Source organism: Sciurus carolinensis, chromosome 2, assembly GCF_902686445.1.
Source record: "Sciurus carolinensis chromosome 2, mSciCar1.2, whole genome shotgun sequence".
Taxonomy (NCBI): Eukaryota; Metazoa; Chordata; class Mammalia; order Rodentia; family Sciuridae; genus Sciurus; species Sciurus carolinensis.
The window spans coordinates 34,208,033-34,225,433 of NC_062214.1; the positions used below are offsets into that span (position 1 = coordinate 34,208,033).

At 39.0% G+C, this 17,401-nt stretch overlaps 1 protein-coding gene across 14 annotated transcripts in view; it reads left to right on the top strand.

Moving 5' to 3' along the window:
- Positions 1 to 17,401, top strand: part of Plcb4 (phospholipase C beta 4) — a 386,027-nt gene that overhangs the window by 150,172 nt on the left and 218,454 nt on the right. The window lies entirely within an intron of this gene.

A 17,401-nucleotide genomic window follows, 5' to 3' on the forward strand; every position in this document is an offset into this window, starting at 1 on the left:
AAGAGAAAATGTGCAGCCTTCCTATTTGCAGTGATAACTAGACATCATTCTGATTTGCACACATGTTCAACTTTATTAGTTTTCACCTTCAATTACATAAATAATTTAAAAAAACCCTCTTATATAAAAGAAAGTCGTGATGTAGGCATCACCATCCGTAAGATATCAGAACAGTGGTGAGACAGAGCAAGGTGATTTTGCTGGGATCATTTGCTGAGATGTGTCACATTTGTTTCCAGTGCATTTGACCTCTAGTCCATTCCTTTGAGAGTTTCAGGAACCATGTGGGATTTTCCTTTTGGAAAGAGCTCTTAGCTCTGGATCCTCAGCAACTAGTCTTTAAACATTTCCAGATGGTCCTTAAAGTTCTCATCTAGTGGAAGTTGAGGGATTGCTCCTGCTGAGTGGGACAAAACTGCTTTAACCCCTGCATGTCTTGACAATGAGAAGATGTGAGAAACACATAGGTTCTTTGACTGACCTTTGTTAAAAGATGGCTAGAGGCAGGCACGTGTTTGTATGTGTGTGTGTATGCATCAGACACTCAGAGCCTAGAGCACTGAGTGGAAAACTGTTCAGGGAAAACTGGTGTGTGCTTTGACAGTCTTACTGAAGAGCAAGAAACGGGCTAGGGCGAAGACCCAGGGCCATCTACAGGGTATAGGAGATTCATTGCTGGCTGGTGCAGTTCTTCCTGAAGCTCAGATGTTTCTTTGTGTGCAGGTAAGAGGTGCTTTCTTTTCTATGGGTCTAAATTGGGAGGAGAGTTTTGGAGAAGATAAGAATAGAGTTCCTGAGTCCTTCCTGCACTAGAAAGGCCAGGCTGGGCTATCTGGAAGTACAGCCTACCCCAGGGCCCCCTCCAGGATCTGCTGAGAGAACTGAAGGAAGCAGATCCCTGAGGGTCAACAGATGTCACCAGGCCTGATTCAGGTACCAGCTGGAGCAGACCTCTAAAGTCAGAACAGCTTGGTCTTCAAGTCTTTGTAGAAATATATGACATCACTGTGAAGATAAAATTTCTACCTGCTGCAAAAAACAACATACAAACAGAGTGCAGAAAACATAGTAAGTGCTCAATAAATAGTAGCCATTGCTTTTGTTAAATATACCAAAGGGGTGATTCTTGTGCTGCATGTGGCAACTCTTTTTTAGTTTTTCTGGGGAAAGTATAGACTACAACCTCCTGTCTCATACATCCAGTGAATTCCTTATGGGAAACAAGTCCTTAGAAGCAATAGCAACAGTAAACTCTCATTAAAAGGTACAAAAATAAACTCCCTTTCTTGAAAATATGCATCCCTAAAAGTGGGGAGATTTTTAAAAATTTTGATGTCTTTAATACACTTTAAATTATTTCAAGAGCATATGGGGAATTGTTTGTGTTTAAACATTTTTGATGATTGAGAAAGGAATTATCAGAGTGGTTATCAGGGCAGAAAGCTGGGAATTTAATACCCATTTTTTTCCCCACAAGTAGTAAAAATTGGTTGGAGCTTCCATAGTAAAATATCACAGACTTGGTGGGCTCATATCCTCAGATTTGAAGGCTGGACATCCACAATCAGGGTGTTGAGCAGGGGCATTTCTCCTGAGACTTTTCTCCTTGGCCCATAGATGGCTGATTTCTTGCTGGGTCCTCACATGGTCTTTCCCCTGTGTAGATACATCCTTGATGTCTCTTCTGTGTCTAGATGTCATCTTATAAGGACTCAAAAGAGATGGGATTAGATCCACCCTTGTAGCCTTATTCTAACTGAATCACCTCTTCAAAGATTCTGTCTACAAATACAAGCACTTTCAGAAGAACAGGGGGTTAAGGCATTAACTGATGAACTGGAGGTAAGGCCAACAAAATTCAGTGCCTAACTGGCACCACAGGGGTAAAGAAAGACAAAGATAAAACAAGAGTCAGAAAAGTGGGCCATAAGGATAAGGAAAGTTGTAGATAAGGAAAAGTTGTAGAACGATCATCTATAGACTGGTAATGGGAAGAAACTACTTCCCTAATTGGTCAGTGTATTAGTTAGTCTTTGCTACATAATAAACTACCCCCAACATGAAGTGGCTTAAAACAAGAGCCATTCTTTAGTTCATAGTTTGGTGGGTTAGCCTTTTGGACTGGCCTTTGCTTGCTGAGAAGTTGTTTTGACTTCCATTGGGCTCACTTATATGACTCTGGTTAGCTGCCGAGTTTATTGAGGGCTCGCTGGTCTGGGATTGCCTTTGTTGGGATGGTTGATTTCTCCTCCATGTGACTCTTTCCTTCTGGCAGGGTAGGAAGACTCCTCCCCATAACAGTAACAAAGTACTGAAAGCAAGACTGCCAAAGCACATACCAGCATTTCTGCCACATTCTCCCAAAATGAGTCATAGTCCAGCCTAGAGTCAAGAAGTGGGGAAATAGACCTTTTCAGGTAAATAAAAAACAAAGTTTGAGGGCCTATTCTATTTTATGATCATAACAGATTTTGTCTATACTCATAAATCAGAAAATAACAATCCGGAAAGGAATTACAAGTGCATTTATATATAGACAGTCATTCTTTATTCCCATATTGGGGTATGTAGTTTAAGCAGAACATGTCTTACACCCCTGGATGTCTTATTTTTCTGTAAGACATCTCCAGCTCACTGGGCTGAGAGAACCTAGTCAGGGCAGATCTGGGTGAGAACTGTTTCCTTCTCTTATCCTTAGAATGTGACTCCTGTTGGTTGGGTGGCCTGGTGAAAACCTCCAGCTCTGAACTCATGGAGTTGAGCCTCCTGAAACTCTGACAGAAGAATGGGGTCTCTTGGGGCTTGTGTCAGGACAGTAGTTCGAGGAAATTCAACTGTAACACTTTGAAAGTACATGGTATATATAAACTGTCTTAGAGAGCTTTACAACCTTCTCACTAGATTTGCTAATCTTTACTACCTCTGGGGCTCTGTTTAAGGAGCCCTCCCTCTTATTAATTAAATGCATCATATAAAATTGCTGTATGTAGCAGCTGTTCCATTGTCCTGTTATGAACTCAATTTCCATGGGACAGAGAACAACACATCTGTGTCTTGTAGGGCAGAGAAAGGACACTGGTATGTAAAATCTGAAAATTTCAATATGAAGGTTATTTTCCTGGGAAAGCAAAACTAAATCTATCTTTTAGTACTGACATTCACCTAGAAGAACCATTTGGCAAATTCTTACACTTATTGTATAACTCCAGCAATATCTCTCCTACTTTCTTTCCTCCAAGAGCATAAAAATGTATGCCTACTCAAAGACTCGTACACAAATATTCATAGGAGCTTTAGTCATCCTGGCAAAAACTAGGACAGTCTATCCACCAACAAGTGATAGACACATTTCAGTGCATGTCTGCAGTGGGGTACAGCTTACAATAAAAAAGGAACAGGTTACTGACACAAGCAATGTGGATAAACCTCAAAAGCATTCTACTGTTAGACTTTATGACCCTATATGTATGCATGATTATACAACCTGTGTAACTCTACATCATGAACAACCAGAAGAATGAGAAGTTACACTCCATTTATGTATGATGTGTCTACTGTCATGTACAACTCATTAGAAAAAATTTTTAAAAAATTTAAAAATTCTGCTGAGTGAAAGAGACACACCGCCCCTATAAAACCATACATGCACTTTGTACTTACAGAATATTCTAGAACAGGCTAATTTAATCTGCAGCTTCAGAGTGGATCAGTGGTTACTTGCATTGTGTGTGTGTGTGTGTGTGTGTGTGTTTAGGAGGAGGGTGATGGCAACAGGGCCTGCAGTAGCTTTTGGACTGATGGATAAGACTTAAATATCTGTAATATCTTGATTTTGCTGCTAGTTACTTGGGTGCATTTAATTATACAAAATATAAACCTCAGTGAATTTGGCAATTATGGAGGAAGGATGGGATTTCTCAAAATACCAGGTGTTATATTAGGGCAAAGTAAAATTTTTGTGATCATCAAAAGTGGAATTAAATTTGAAAAGAGTAAAGGTTAAAGCTTTCTAGAAGCTATGTTAGGGCTGGGGATCACTAATTTGTCTCTCACTTGTACAGTGTTAGAAATAGCAGGTAAGAATCAGCAGGAAAACCAAGGCAGGAACAGTGGGGCATGCCTGTAATCCCAGATACTCTAGAGGCTGAGGCAGGAGGATCTCAAGTTTGAGACCAGCCTCAACAATTGAGCAGGACCCTGTCTCAAAGTTAAAATAAATAAAAGGCTTGAAAATGTGGTAGCGAAATAGTGCTCTTCCTCAGTTAAATCCCTAGTAGCACTCAAAAAAAAAAAAAAAAAAAAAAAAGCAAGGCAAGAAAAGTCACCATTTAGTCTCCTCAGCTTATAGTGGCTCATGTCACTAAGGCAGCATCTTTTTCATTAAAGTCGAATTTGGGAAATTCTTTAACATAAGTGTGGGAACTTCACCTCCATAGCTGAACTCATTATAGCTAGTTAGTTAGTATCATAATATTAAAAGAGTTAAGATTGGGTTGATTGTTTCTAGATCATATTTGTCACCAATCAAATATTATTATTTGGTGAAACCCAGAGTGTTAAAAGTTGGCAAATATTTTATGTATACCTTGTGAATTCTGGAAGGGACAAAAGTAAATAAGAACAAGAAAAAAACATTTCCTTAAAATTATTTGGAACTATCTACTTTAGTCACGTAGAACTTACTGTAAAAATCCTGTTTTAGCCTGTTCATTCTCTGATTGTTTAAAAGATAAAGCTGAGAGAAAAAAATATTTTGTCATATGTTTATTTGGGTTCAAGGCTGGATGTAACTTAGAAAGAACAACTTCTTTTCTTTTAGCATCAAAGAGTTTTTTAATTCCCAGATGTCAGCTATGCCCCCAGAGTGCTAGAGACAGTGATTATATCGTCAAAGACTGGCGATGCTAAAATGGAAAGCAGATTTTGTTTTACTTCTTAGCCAAATTGCAGTCTACTTGGAACAATTAAAATGTTCTCTTTTTAGTTTTATTTTGATAAGCCAGAAACAAGTTTCAGATTTCATCTTTATAATTTTTTATTATAAAATATGGTGCTGACCTAAGCAAATTTTTCTCTTTTCATTATTGTTTTCTAAATGGTCACTTTTTGTATTTTATGTCTATTTTTTATTCATTCATTTGCCAAATATTTATTGGGTGTCTACCATGTACCAAGCAAGGTTGTTACCATTTGGAAGAGAATAGTGAGCAAGGCACATCTCTATTCTCTTAGAGGATTATTTTCTAATAGGAGGAGATAGATAATAAAGAAATAAAGAAGTAAACAAATGTAAAAGCAAGATACTTCCATGTAGCCATATGCATTAAGAAAATAACTTGGGTCAATATGATTGTGGCTGACAATTGCAGAGTAGGTGATCCATTTGGATTAGGGTCAAGCAAGAGTATACTCCAAAGGTGACATTGAAACTGACACCCAAATGATACAAAACCAGGAATATAAAGAACTAGTGCCAGAACTTTCTAGCCAGAGGGAATAGCAGTGCAATTCCCTGCTAGAGGTAGGGATGAACTTAGTGTGTTCAAATAACAACACCCAGTGAGAACCATGCGGAGAGAACCAGGAAGATCAAGTCAAAGAGGTGGGGAGCAGCAAGGTGCTAAGTCTAAGTTCTCTTTAGACCTAGGTGAGGAGCAAGGTTTTGTTGTGTTTTGTTTTGATGTTTGCTGTTTTTGTAAAGAGGAATGAGAATTCTTGGGTAGACATCATCTGATTTACATTTTAGTTAATTATTCTTGCAGTGGAAAATAAATCGGGAGTGTGCACCTAGAGATAAGATTGGAAGCAGAAAAACCAGTTATGAGGTTTTGTTAGTAATACGGGGAGAAAAGGAAAAAAAAAACAAAAACAAAGACTTAGACTTGAATGCTGAAGGTGGTGATGGAGACAAAATAGGCAGATTTCAGAACTATTTTGAAAGCCGTATCAGCAGCAGATGAATTAGACCCAGCAAGTGAGGGAAAAATAGGCATTGAAGGTAACTCCTAGGTTGCCAGATTGAACTGTGGGGGAGAAATGTAAGGAAATGGGTAAACATAGAGGAAAAATATAGATTTTTTAAAAAAATCAAGTGTTCTGCTTTAAACTTTAAACTTTAATATGTTTATTAAATATTCAAGTGGAAATGTCAAATAAGCAGTTGGATATATGAGTCTGAAACACTTGGATATTTGAGAACTAGGGAAGGAGATGTAAGTAATGGAAATAGAGAAGACATTTAAAACTTTGGGGCCATATGTGATCTCTCAGGAAGAAAAAGCACATAGAGATGGGTCATTCAAACACATAGAGGTTAGGCAAACCAGAAGAGGTTAGGATGGAGGATGAGTGGCTGGTGAGGTCAGGAAACACTAGCAGAGTCTGGAACCACTGTCACCATGAAAGAGAATGTTCTAGAAGGAGAGAGTGGTTCATTGCATCATAGGATGTGAAGTTGGTTGATGGGGACAAAAACGTGACTACGGAATTTCACAACATGGTGCTTACCGAGGCCTGTTGGCAAGAGGAAAGAATACAGTCAGAGTGGTTGAAGGGAAAAGAAAGGTGAGGAACTTGGCCTTAATATATATATAGACACTTTTAAGAGGGAGGCTTAGGGGCAATATTATCATTGAATGGGGCATAAGGAGAGTCCAGAGGTGTGAGGTGACCAACCAAGAATTAGGTATGACCATGTTTAGAGCATTAGCAAAATGAGGGAAGGAGAGGACAAGAGAGGACAGAGCCCTTGTAAAGTGTGATGGGCAGTGGGGTCAAAGGTGGGTAAGAAGGGGGAAGGAGGCTCTGGGGATGTAAGGGGTAAAGAGAGACTGATGGGGTCCTGAGTATAGGTCTCAGTGAGATCAATAGTGATTGGACTTGAACTTGGAATACAGGTTGAGCATCTTCAATGTGAAAACTTCAGATCTGAGTACCACAACTGGGAGGTTCCACACCTGAACTCATGTGATGATAGGTCGACTTCATAACACAGGCCGAATAGAAATGTTGTATAAAATTACCCTCAGGCTACATGTATGAGGTATATATAAAACATACACAAATTTCAGGTTTAGACTTGGGTTCCATCCCCAATATATTTTATTATGTATATGCAAATATGCCAAATTACAAAAAGAAAAAAAAAATCCAAATTCTGAAATACGTCTGGTTCAAGCATTTTGGACAAGGGATAATTAATCTGTAATAGATCAGATAATGATGGATGGGCAGCAGAGGGATGCCTGCATGTGTCTGAAAGGGAGCACAGCTGCTGCTGCTGAGAATGCCAGGCTGACACACAGGCACGGGTGACAAATTGGATGGACAGAGGAACCATTGGATGTTTCAAAGTCATGGGTCATGACCTCACCTTTATTTCTGCTTGGCTGTACATGTTAAAATGTGTTGATCCATATTATTACAGAAAAATATGTAATAGTATCTAGGATCCCTTTGATGGTAGATAAAATAAACTTACAATTTCTGTTAACCAAACTTCTCCCTATAGCAGAAAACCTGGTTTCTGTGAACCAATAAACTATCCATATTGTAGCCTAGGAATTCAGAAAGACTGGTCTCTTCCCCAATCTTGCTTTCAAAAATCCCTGGGAAGAGAGTGAGTGGACAAGCATTGATCTCAAGGCCTACAACAGACCCAAGGACCTGTCAGCTTTGCTGGCAAAGTCCCAGATGTAGAGGTGGATTGTTGGGCTTAATCCCAAAAGTGCCTCTTACAAACACTGGCTGGTTCACATCATGACATGAGTAAGAAAGACTCAGAAGAGATCCCACCCCGCTTCATGAACGAACTCTAGTTGAGGAGGAATGAATACAATTTAGACTCTCGGTCATTGTTTTTGGCATCTTTCATGAGTGACCTGGATCTTGTTATTAACTTACCTTTCCCACTGAGGTCACCAGGGAACTTAGTAGGCTGTGATTATTCCAGGGCAAGTATTTCTGTTGCCTAGGTGCCTGGGCTTATCTGTTATTTGTTTGTGTATAAAATCTTTTTATTGAAGTGTAATTAACATACATTTACAAAAGCACACAAATCAGCAGTGCATAGCTCCTTAAATTTTCAGGAAGTAAATGCACCCAGGTAACCTGATAATAAAACAGGACGTTCCCAATACCCTAGCATTGTTCTCATGACCTCTTCTTGTCACTGCCCTTTCCCTTAGTGTAACCTCTCTATCTGGACTTATCTTATATCTTTTTGTCTCAACCTTGAGGTTTGCACAGGAGAATCCAGTATGGTGAGCAGGTGCATCAATGCAGATGAACAGAAACGCATTTAAATGACCTATAGGTTTGTGCTTACTCTGAGGCCTGAAATTCTTGCTGCTGTTCTCCTCCCACTCCTAGAGCAAGGAAAAATAACCCTCCAGCATAAACAACTACATTATGCTCAAAGGCTGCCAGTAATTATATAATGATTTAAATTGACAGGACACAGGGTCTCACAGCCAGGCTTTTCCTTTGGTGTTTTGTTTTTGTTTGTTTGATTTTTTTTTTTTTCAAATATGAATCTCAGGAACATTTATAATAAGAGTCCTGGAAGGAGCAGCCTATTTAGATGAGGGTTAATTGCAGAAGACAGTGTTTAATCTTTCATTTGTGTGTCCATAATGGAGGCAGCTCTTCTAATAAAGGTAACATATCTAACTTAAGTGCTCTTCTGTCCTCTGCTGCAGAGCAGGACTGGGAGATGTCAGACACTGAGGCAGGGTTTTCCTGGACTCATTTTGAATTGATGAGAGAGGCACTTATTCCAGACAGGCAGGAGCATTCTAAGGGAGTTTCTATGGAAACTAACAATGTCAGATGAGATCAACGGTTGGACACCGTTTCCTCCAAAGGCGAGTTAGGTTATGTGATTTGGGATAAAAAAGTTGGCCTGCAGAAAACAAAATAATTTATTTCACAGGAATGGACCACTGAAATATGTTTTATTTACCAAACAGCATACAGATTGCTATTGTTATTTATTGGCCCAATATGTCATCATGACATCTATGCAATTGTTTTATTTTAGTAACTTCTCTAAAGAATGCCTTAATGACACGTTTACTATATCCTCAAAATACAGGTTCTGGAATAATGTGACACTCTCCCCTGAGTCCTAAGAGAGAATGAATGAAAATAGACTAGAAGAAAGAATTATAAAAGATGAGATTTTCAGAAATTGCATACTTTATTTCTCAATTTTCTCCACTCTGTATTATATATTGGGATATAATTTACACACGAGAAAGATGTACCAGTGCTTGTTCAGAATTTTGTATCTGTGTATATATTCATATAACCACTTCTCAGGTCAAGATGCATATATGTATGTTAAAATGATGGTGTGCATGTCAAACACACTCTTGTATATTCCAGTCTATATATCTGTGTGTGTTTATATATATATGTATAAAATATATATTATATATTCTCACCTGTGCTGGCGTATACAGCTGCTCATATTGTACAGCAAACAACTTACAAAACCATTTGGAGTCATTGGGTTTCTAAGCCATCAGTGGTGTTTGTAGCTTTTCATTGAACCAAACTTAGCACAGTTCACTTAAATGGAGAGGGTTTGTGTATGTCTCTTGGCAGTGTGGTGTGGAATCCCTGAATCAGATCAACTGCTTCTGCTAGCCATGCATCCATTTACTTACCAAATGCTTATTCAATCCTTACTATTTATGAAGCGTTGTGCCAGGTATTGTCATTTGCAAACTACAAACAGAGGCAGAGTATGCCATCTTAGAGTTTCTAGAGTAGAGCATAAATTAAACAATGCAAATACACAATTAATAATCAGAATAGAGAGTTCTGAAGTCTGTGAGGGAGGTAAAGACAATAAGAGTGCCAAGCATCTGTTTGTGCTGTATCTTGAAGATGGAAGGGTTTGGGCCCAGAAGATGATGGGAGATAGAAAAGGGCCATTAGGATGTAGGAAAAAGAAGGAAGTTCTTTGGGCTTCAGCACAAGATTACTAAAGACAAGTTATGGGGGGGAAGTAGGTGACAAGGATCTGATTAGAATCAGAAGCACTCAGAATGTGGTTAAAGAGTTTAGATTTAACTCTGCTAGGAGCTTGCTGCTCAGAGCATTGTGCAGGAACTGTCAGCAGCATCACCCAGGAGCTTGTTGGAGATGGTCTATCTGACCTGCTGCCTCAGCATTTCTGGGATGAGGCTCGGCAGTCTGTTTTCACAAGCCCTCCAGGTGATTCTTCATGCATACTCGAGTATGAGAGGCACTGCTTCCATCAGATTAAGGCTCTTGAGAACACAAACCAAGGATATTGCCAAAGTTTGCCCAACAAAAGAGGAATTCTAAGTGGTGTTAACAGAAGTTTTGCACAGTAGTGATTGCCGAACTCAATACAGATTCGTGTCCTTACCATAGGACTCCCAGCACCCCGGATATTCCAATGTAGATTATGAATTCCCCCCCCACTCCATAATGGGAACTACAGTGTTAAGGATTTTTTAAGTTATTTTTCCATGGAATTCATTCTTTCCATTTCTTTCTTAGTATTTTTTATAAGAACTAACGGAGGAATTAGTCTTTCTTAGAACCCTCTTGAGAACATGTTAAGGTGGGCAGTGGTGGACCAAGGAAAGCTTTTCATCTGCAGAGAAATGGAGTAGCAGGAGGAGATTAATGCTCTGTGAGTAATTTTGGAAATTGGGTTTTGGCGAGGCTCAAAGTAGAAGCTTGAATTTAGAAAGGAGGAAGTGATAGCTTGGACACGAGTAGAGTGTCTTTCTGGAGTATTCCAGGTGAAGCTTAGAGAAGCTGGGTTAGAATTGTGGCTCCCAAAAATGGGGAGGTGGGATATTGCAGGAAAGACTTGGCGCCTGAGGGTATACTACCAACATATGCTGTCTTGGCATTCAATTCCTGGGAGTTCTGCTGACACTTCAGCAAACAGCTTATGGCCCATGGAGGTGGTTTCTGAAAGTAGAAGTGGTCCTTTGTCAACTTTTACTTACAGAAATCTTCTGAGATTACTACCTGGTTGTGGCTATAGGCCTTGCTGGATGTCTGCTGTGGAGGAAGGAGTTGACTCAATACGTAGAGGGACACCTCACCCTGTGAGATGTACGCCTGTGTCCTTGTTCTTGGAGCAGAGCAGGAGCATAGGGGAATAGTCTGTCCTTTGAATTTCTAAATCTGATCTTACCCTTGGTGTCCTTCATACAGATTACAATGTCACCAAGCCATGCTGCATTTCTGGGCAGCTGCTGCCTTGACCGATATCACAATACTGGTCATTGTGATTTTCCATGGCATAAAAGGAAAGTGGAAATTGTTAGCAGTTCCTCATTACCAAGTCTTTTTTTGTGTAGTTTTCCATGCTATAAATGATGGTACTCAAAGATCGTCTTATCATACTTGAAGAGCTTTCTGAATTGTCTTAAAAAGTGTCCTCCAGTGCCTCTGGATAACCAACTTGGTCATCTATGTTGAAATATTACTCAGTAGGGAAAATGCAACATTTTCACTTTTTAATAAGAGTAACAAATGCACATGTTTAAAAATCATTGTGAAGAGGAATAAAATGAATCAATTCCCTCCTTCCACCACCCCAAATACATGGAAGCAGTTACTGTAAATATATCTGTACATCTGTAGTCGTTGCAATAACCTAAGTTATATCTTCAGCCTTCCAGTAATTAATTGGCCAATTTTGAAATTGTTGATGTATTTAATGCATAAATGTTTAATTCATATAAACTTCAACCTTGATTTTTGATACTTACATTGTTGTTTATGGATCTTCTCTGAGTGGACTCTTTTAGTTTAAATAGCATTCTTAAATTTCTGTTTCTTATTCCTTCAACCTTTCAACGTTAGTCTTGACTCACTGCCACATCAGATGGATCCACTGTCCTTCCCTGGAACTTTCTTCCTTTCATTCCCACTTCTGGTAACAGCCGTCTTATTTCACATTGTCAAGTACTCTCACATTGCCTTTGTTTCCCTCTTTATATGTCATGACACCCTTCCACATTATTATGAGGGATTATTAAAAACTAGAATTTAATGGATACATAATGTAGAGGAGAAAAAGTTCAAGATTCCTGATTGATGCTTCTTCACAGATTAAGAGAATAGTGGAGCCAATCTAACCAAATTTCATGCCATAGGGGTCTTCAAAATTGAAGACCCAAAGACCCAGGAAAAGCTATGATTATGGACAGCTGCACACAGAAGTAGGATTGGAGAATGAGGGGCCTGATCAAATGATCCCTAACTGGGGGTAACTGACACGCGCCTGTTTGCTCTGATTCGTCTTGGGGTCTAGGTTAAGGTAGGACTCCTCACTGTTGAGGGTCTTGTGAACTTTTGGGGAGACATAGGTCAGAGACTCTTTAAGAGCATGCTTCTGGGAGGAATGTGTGAGAAGGCCAGAGAGTGATGTTCCAGGTGCCATGTTTTGGGGTAGTGTGTTCCGAAGCCTGGCAGTAATGTGGAGTCTTAAGTATGTCTCAGGATCTCCTTGACCAGTCTCTCTCCCTTTGTTCCCCCTCTGCCCAGTTGACCCTTTCATTCTGCAACCCCACGGTGTTGTAAATAATTTCATCACCTCAATTCTTTTAGCATTTGATTTATCGTAACCATTATTAAGTCTTTTGCAATGTGTCCCTGCTTGATTCTCCTTCTGTCCCTGGACCCGCCAGCTACCAGCTGTGTCCACCCACAGTGACCTTCTCCTGTCATGCTCTGGTCTGCAGTTTTCCCTTCCTTGATCTCTGTGTAGCACACTCATCCTGGCTATTTTGTCTCTGTCTTCTATTCTTGTTTGCCATTTCCCTTTTCTCTTGTCTTAGGTTACCTCTCAGTTCTCTTCTTTATTCCCTCCACCTTCATTTCATTGGGCTCTTAGGGACCAGGTAAGAAAGGAGAGGCAGTGAGAGGGGAGATAAAAATATGAGTTCAGTTCAACAACTCTGTTCAGTTAGGTCTCCCTTTACTGTCTTGCTCTGAGGGACTCTGCTACATGTTGGACTCTGTTACATCATTGCCTCCTGGTCAAAGAATCAAATTGTTGAATTCACAGAAATATTATCCATTGAATCAGTGATAATTCTTCTTCATGTCCCTTAAGACTGTGGAATAAAAGATAATACCATGGAAAAAATATTTGGGTTTCATTTTCTTGGAAACCTAAGCAAATCTGGAAGTAGATGAAAAATTAAGTAGGAAAAACTTTGTGGCAGGTTTGGGTATACTGTTTAACTACAGTGCAATCACTGCCTTGAATGAAGGCTTCATTAATTTCTTTAATCCCTGCAATGATTTTATGCCTGTGGTGAACACTGTCACTTTTCTCCCTACTTGACTGTTTATCTTGGCCATTTACATACTCCTTTCTGCTGTGAAAGAAACTGAAAATTGGTAAATCAGCCTGTCCATCACTTTTTTATTCCCACCGTGGCAAAACAGTAACACTTCCCCCAACAGACACATATACTCAAAACCCTATAAGAGAAACCACTGAGCCAAAAGTGAAATAGGAAACGAAGTTGGCCAAGCATAACAGAAAAGGAAATCAAAGAACTGTAATTAGTGTTGACTAACACAAAATGTGATGGTCCAAGTCAGGATAGCTGTGGAATGAATCAGCAGATACATTCAGTCTATGCCTGGAGTAGCCATTGAAATGGGAGGTTTTAAGCCAAGGGCATAGCCTTGGGAAGCCTAAATGAAGATAACTTTTTTCCTAGAGAGCAGGTCTTGGTAGGAGTGAGGCATGTGGAAGCCTTAACAAAGTTAGTAGGATCATGGAGGTAACTGAGTTATGAGCCATAATAATGCTATATAGACATTCCTCCAAAACCTTGTTTTATAACAATAAATATTTATTTGGGGTCACAAATTTAAGGGTCAGCTATGCATTTTTACTGGATTGGGCTAATAAACTCCTATGAGCTTACTCATGCCTTTGAGATCAGATAGTGGATCAATTTGGTGCTGGCCATCATGGATTGGGATGACACTCAGCTCTGCTCCAAGTGATCTCTCAGGCTGCATCAGGTTGTTCTGGTCTTGTTCATGTCATCTAGTGCACAAGAGCTCTTCCTCATTCCAGAGACCAAAACAAGTCCCAAAGCCAGTCCCAGTCTTAGAATGAGAAAAGACTTCCAGGTTACAGGACCAAGGACCAGGATAAAATGAGGTAATTAATTGGAGGCATTAAAGCTATCTGCCACAGTCTCGTGTACCCAGCATTGTGCCTGGGGAATTTGGTAGTTATATGGTCAGGCTTGTGGGTCTGGGAGATTCACCAGGGTTCACAGTCTGGAGAAAATTTAAAGAATAGAATAGCAGTAGTTAAGAGATAAGTTTTACAGAAGGGGTTTGGGTCTGAAACCCCTTTCAGGCTATCCCTTAAGGATAAGGGATAAGTTTCCTCAGGGGCAAATGAAACATAATCTAATGCAGGGTAATAATTCAGTTGAATTTTAAAGAGGACCATTCCATCTACAGGAATCTGATCCATTATGAACAATGACCAATCTTTTTTAGTTTAGGCATTTTCCAGTTTACTAGTAGGCTGAGATAAGAAGACTTGAATGCTTAGTGGACAGAAATGAAATTCTGTCCTGGGCTTGGGCAGTTTCACTATGGCTTTTACAACTTGTAGGAGCTTCTTCCACATACTCTACCTGACTCAGGGAATTAGAGTAGTAGTTCTCAAAGTGTGGTCCCCACAAGAGCAGCATCTGCATCGACTGGAAACCTGTTAGAAATGCAGATTCTCAAGCCCACCACAGACACACAGAATGAGAAACTCTAGAAGTGGGACCCAGCCGAGTGATTCCAGGGCATGCATGATTTTTTTGATAGTTTTGCATTAAAATTAGGTGTGATTGGGATAGTTTTAAAAGGGAAGGACTGGCATCCAGATATATTTGAATTTTAGATGATCAGTGTGCAAAATTTTTAGTATATGTCCACTGTAATATTTGGGATATACTTAATACTGAAACATTATTTGTTGTTGATCTGAAAATCAAATTAAACTGGGTGTTGTGTATTTTATCTGATGACCTTAGAAAGAGGTATAGAACAATTGCAGATCCCAAGTATGATCAAAATCATTATCAGGATAGAAATTTTAGAAAGAAAGGTTAAAAACTGACTTGATGAGTGCTGAGAAGAGAGCACAGGTGGGATTAATAGGTTCGAGGGTTTTATTTAAAGGGAAACTGCTGAGCTGTTCTTCATGGCTACTCAAATTAACCTAGAAGAAATTTCACTTAGGACAAGGCAAGACTTCCTGCCAATAAATGACTTCAGTAGGGGTTCTGAGTGATTTTGTGATTCTCTATGGTAGTTGAATGCATTTGGAAATTTCATGTGATTGTAAAGCAGCCAGTTCTCCAACCAGTGTTTTTGAAGGAGCAGTTTAGAGAGGCAATTGCCCAAGGAGGTTTGAGAAGATGATTTCTCAAGGCCCTTTGTGTCTTCTCTAAGATTATTTGAATTTGCAATTTTTGCATCCTTGTTTTTTTTCTTTTTATATGTTTATAGTCTTTTGATTTTATTTTTCTTCTAAAAGTCAACCTTCCAGATAATCTTTAAAAAATGATTTTTTGATTCAAAAGGAAATTGCACTTAAAGAACATATTTAAGCTTTTTAGCAAAATAACAAAAATGTCTATCCAAAGACTCCTTATTTTATTAATCATCAAATAAACTCAATAGAATTCTGAACAGACTGACTAAACTGTTGTTCTACCAAGACCATAGGATTTACATTGTCTTTAATAACATAAAATAATGCTCAATGAAGACTATGCTCCTGGCATCTTCTTACATTTCACATGAGAAAAATTCATTTGAGCCTCACAACAACCTATGCAATAACTAGTAATAGTGCCCATTTCACAGAAAATTGAAGTGCCAGCTAGCTTAAGGTCACGTGGTGTAGCTAAAAAGTGGCATAGCTGGAATTCAGTTCATGTGTTCCAGTGCTAAAGCATCTTCTTAAGAAATCTTATAAAAGCCAACCTTTCAGATAAACTTAAAAAATGAAATTAAAAAAGACCTGAATCTATGTACTTTGGGCATTCAGAGGTTGTTTTAGCCAATATCTAGTATTCAATAGCAGTTCATCATTATGCATGGGAGAAATATTGTCCCTTGTGAGCATTAATGTCCTGTCCCTCTCTGTGACCTCTAATCTTGAGGTGTTGTCTTAATATCACAGGGACCTTATTCTGTGGTGTTACTGCATCTTAATCATGAATCATTTCTCTTTCTGTACCCAGATGAACTTTCCCACATCTTCAAGAAACACCACCCACAAGAGAATTGAGCTTCATTTCCCATTGCACATTGAATTCAATTAAAATGCTATAAGAGAATGCCGTATAATGTCACAGAGAATATAATGACATTTCCAAAATATTTTTGAGAAACTTGAACTCTAAATCAATTTAGTTCTGCTAGTAAGGGCAAAGATTTAGTCATGGAAAAATTTTAATCTTATGGTGAGTTTTTATCCAAACCATGGATCCAATTGAGATCAGTTACTTTCAGAAATTTATATTTTAAAGATGAAAAAAATCAGGGGATCTTTCTTAACATTAGTAGGGAAAAGAGGTGATTCTGGCTGGATATAATATACAATATTTGTCTACACTTGATTGACTCATCAAATGTTAAATCCTAAGCTCTTTGTAGAAGAACAGCGTAATCAGTCTGTGCAGAATTCTACAGTTTATTTGTTGATTAATAAAATATGGAGTATTCAGGTATACTTTTTGTTGTTTCGCTAAAAGTTTTAAATATGTTCTATAAGTAAAATTACCTTTTGAATTTGCAAAATGGTATGCACTCAATCTGTAGTACTTGAATTTTGACAATAAGTGGTAATGAGTGATATTTTTCTTTCTGTAAGGAAAATGCACTGTGTTGCCTGCGTCAGTAGCTTTGAACATTAAGCATTTATTATTCTTCATGAGTCTCTAGGTACAATGAGAGTTCAGAGGAAGTGGACCAGACTTGGTTGATCCAACTGGCTCCCTCCTCCGTCTGTGTCGCCGAATGCATTACTGGTCGCTGCCTGGTCAAGGGCAGCCTCTTCCTTCAGACTTCTGGGAGTTGGCCAGTTGTGGGTTAAGGATGGGAAAACTGGCCCATGAACCTCTCATCATCTAAAAGTCTCATCCAGGCAGGCTTATTTACATAGGGGAGTCAGGATTTCAAGAGAGACAGAATCTGGAAATAGGCACAGTCTATTTAGACAGAGGGTAGAAATGGACATGAGGTCACTTCTATTACATTCTATTGGCCAAGTCTCAAGGTAAGTCCTGATTAGGGTAAAGGAAGGAAAAGATGCTCCCATTTCGTTGGAGTATCACAAAATCAGGTGACAAGAGGT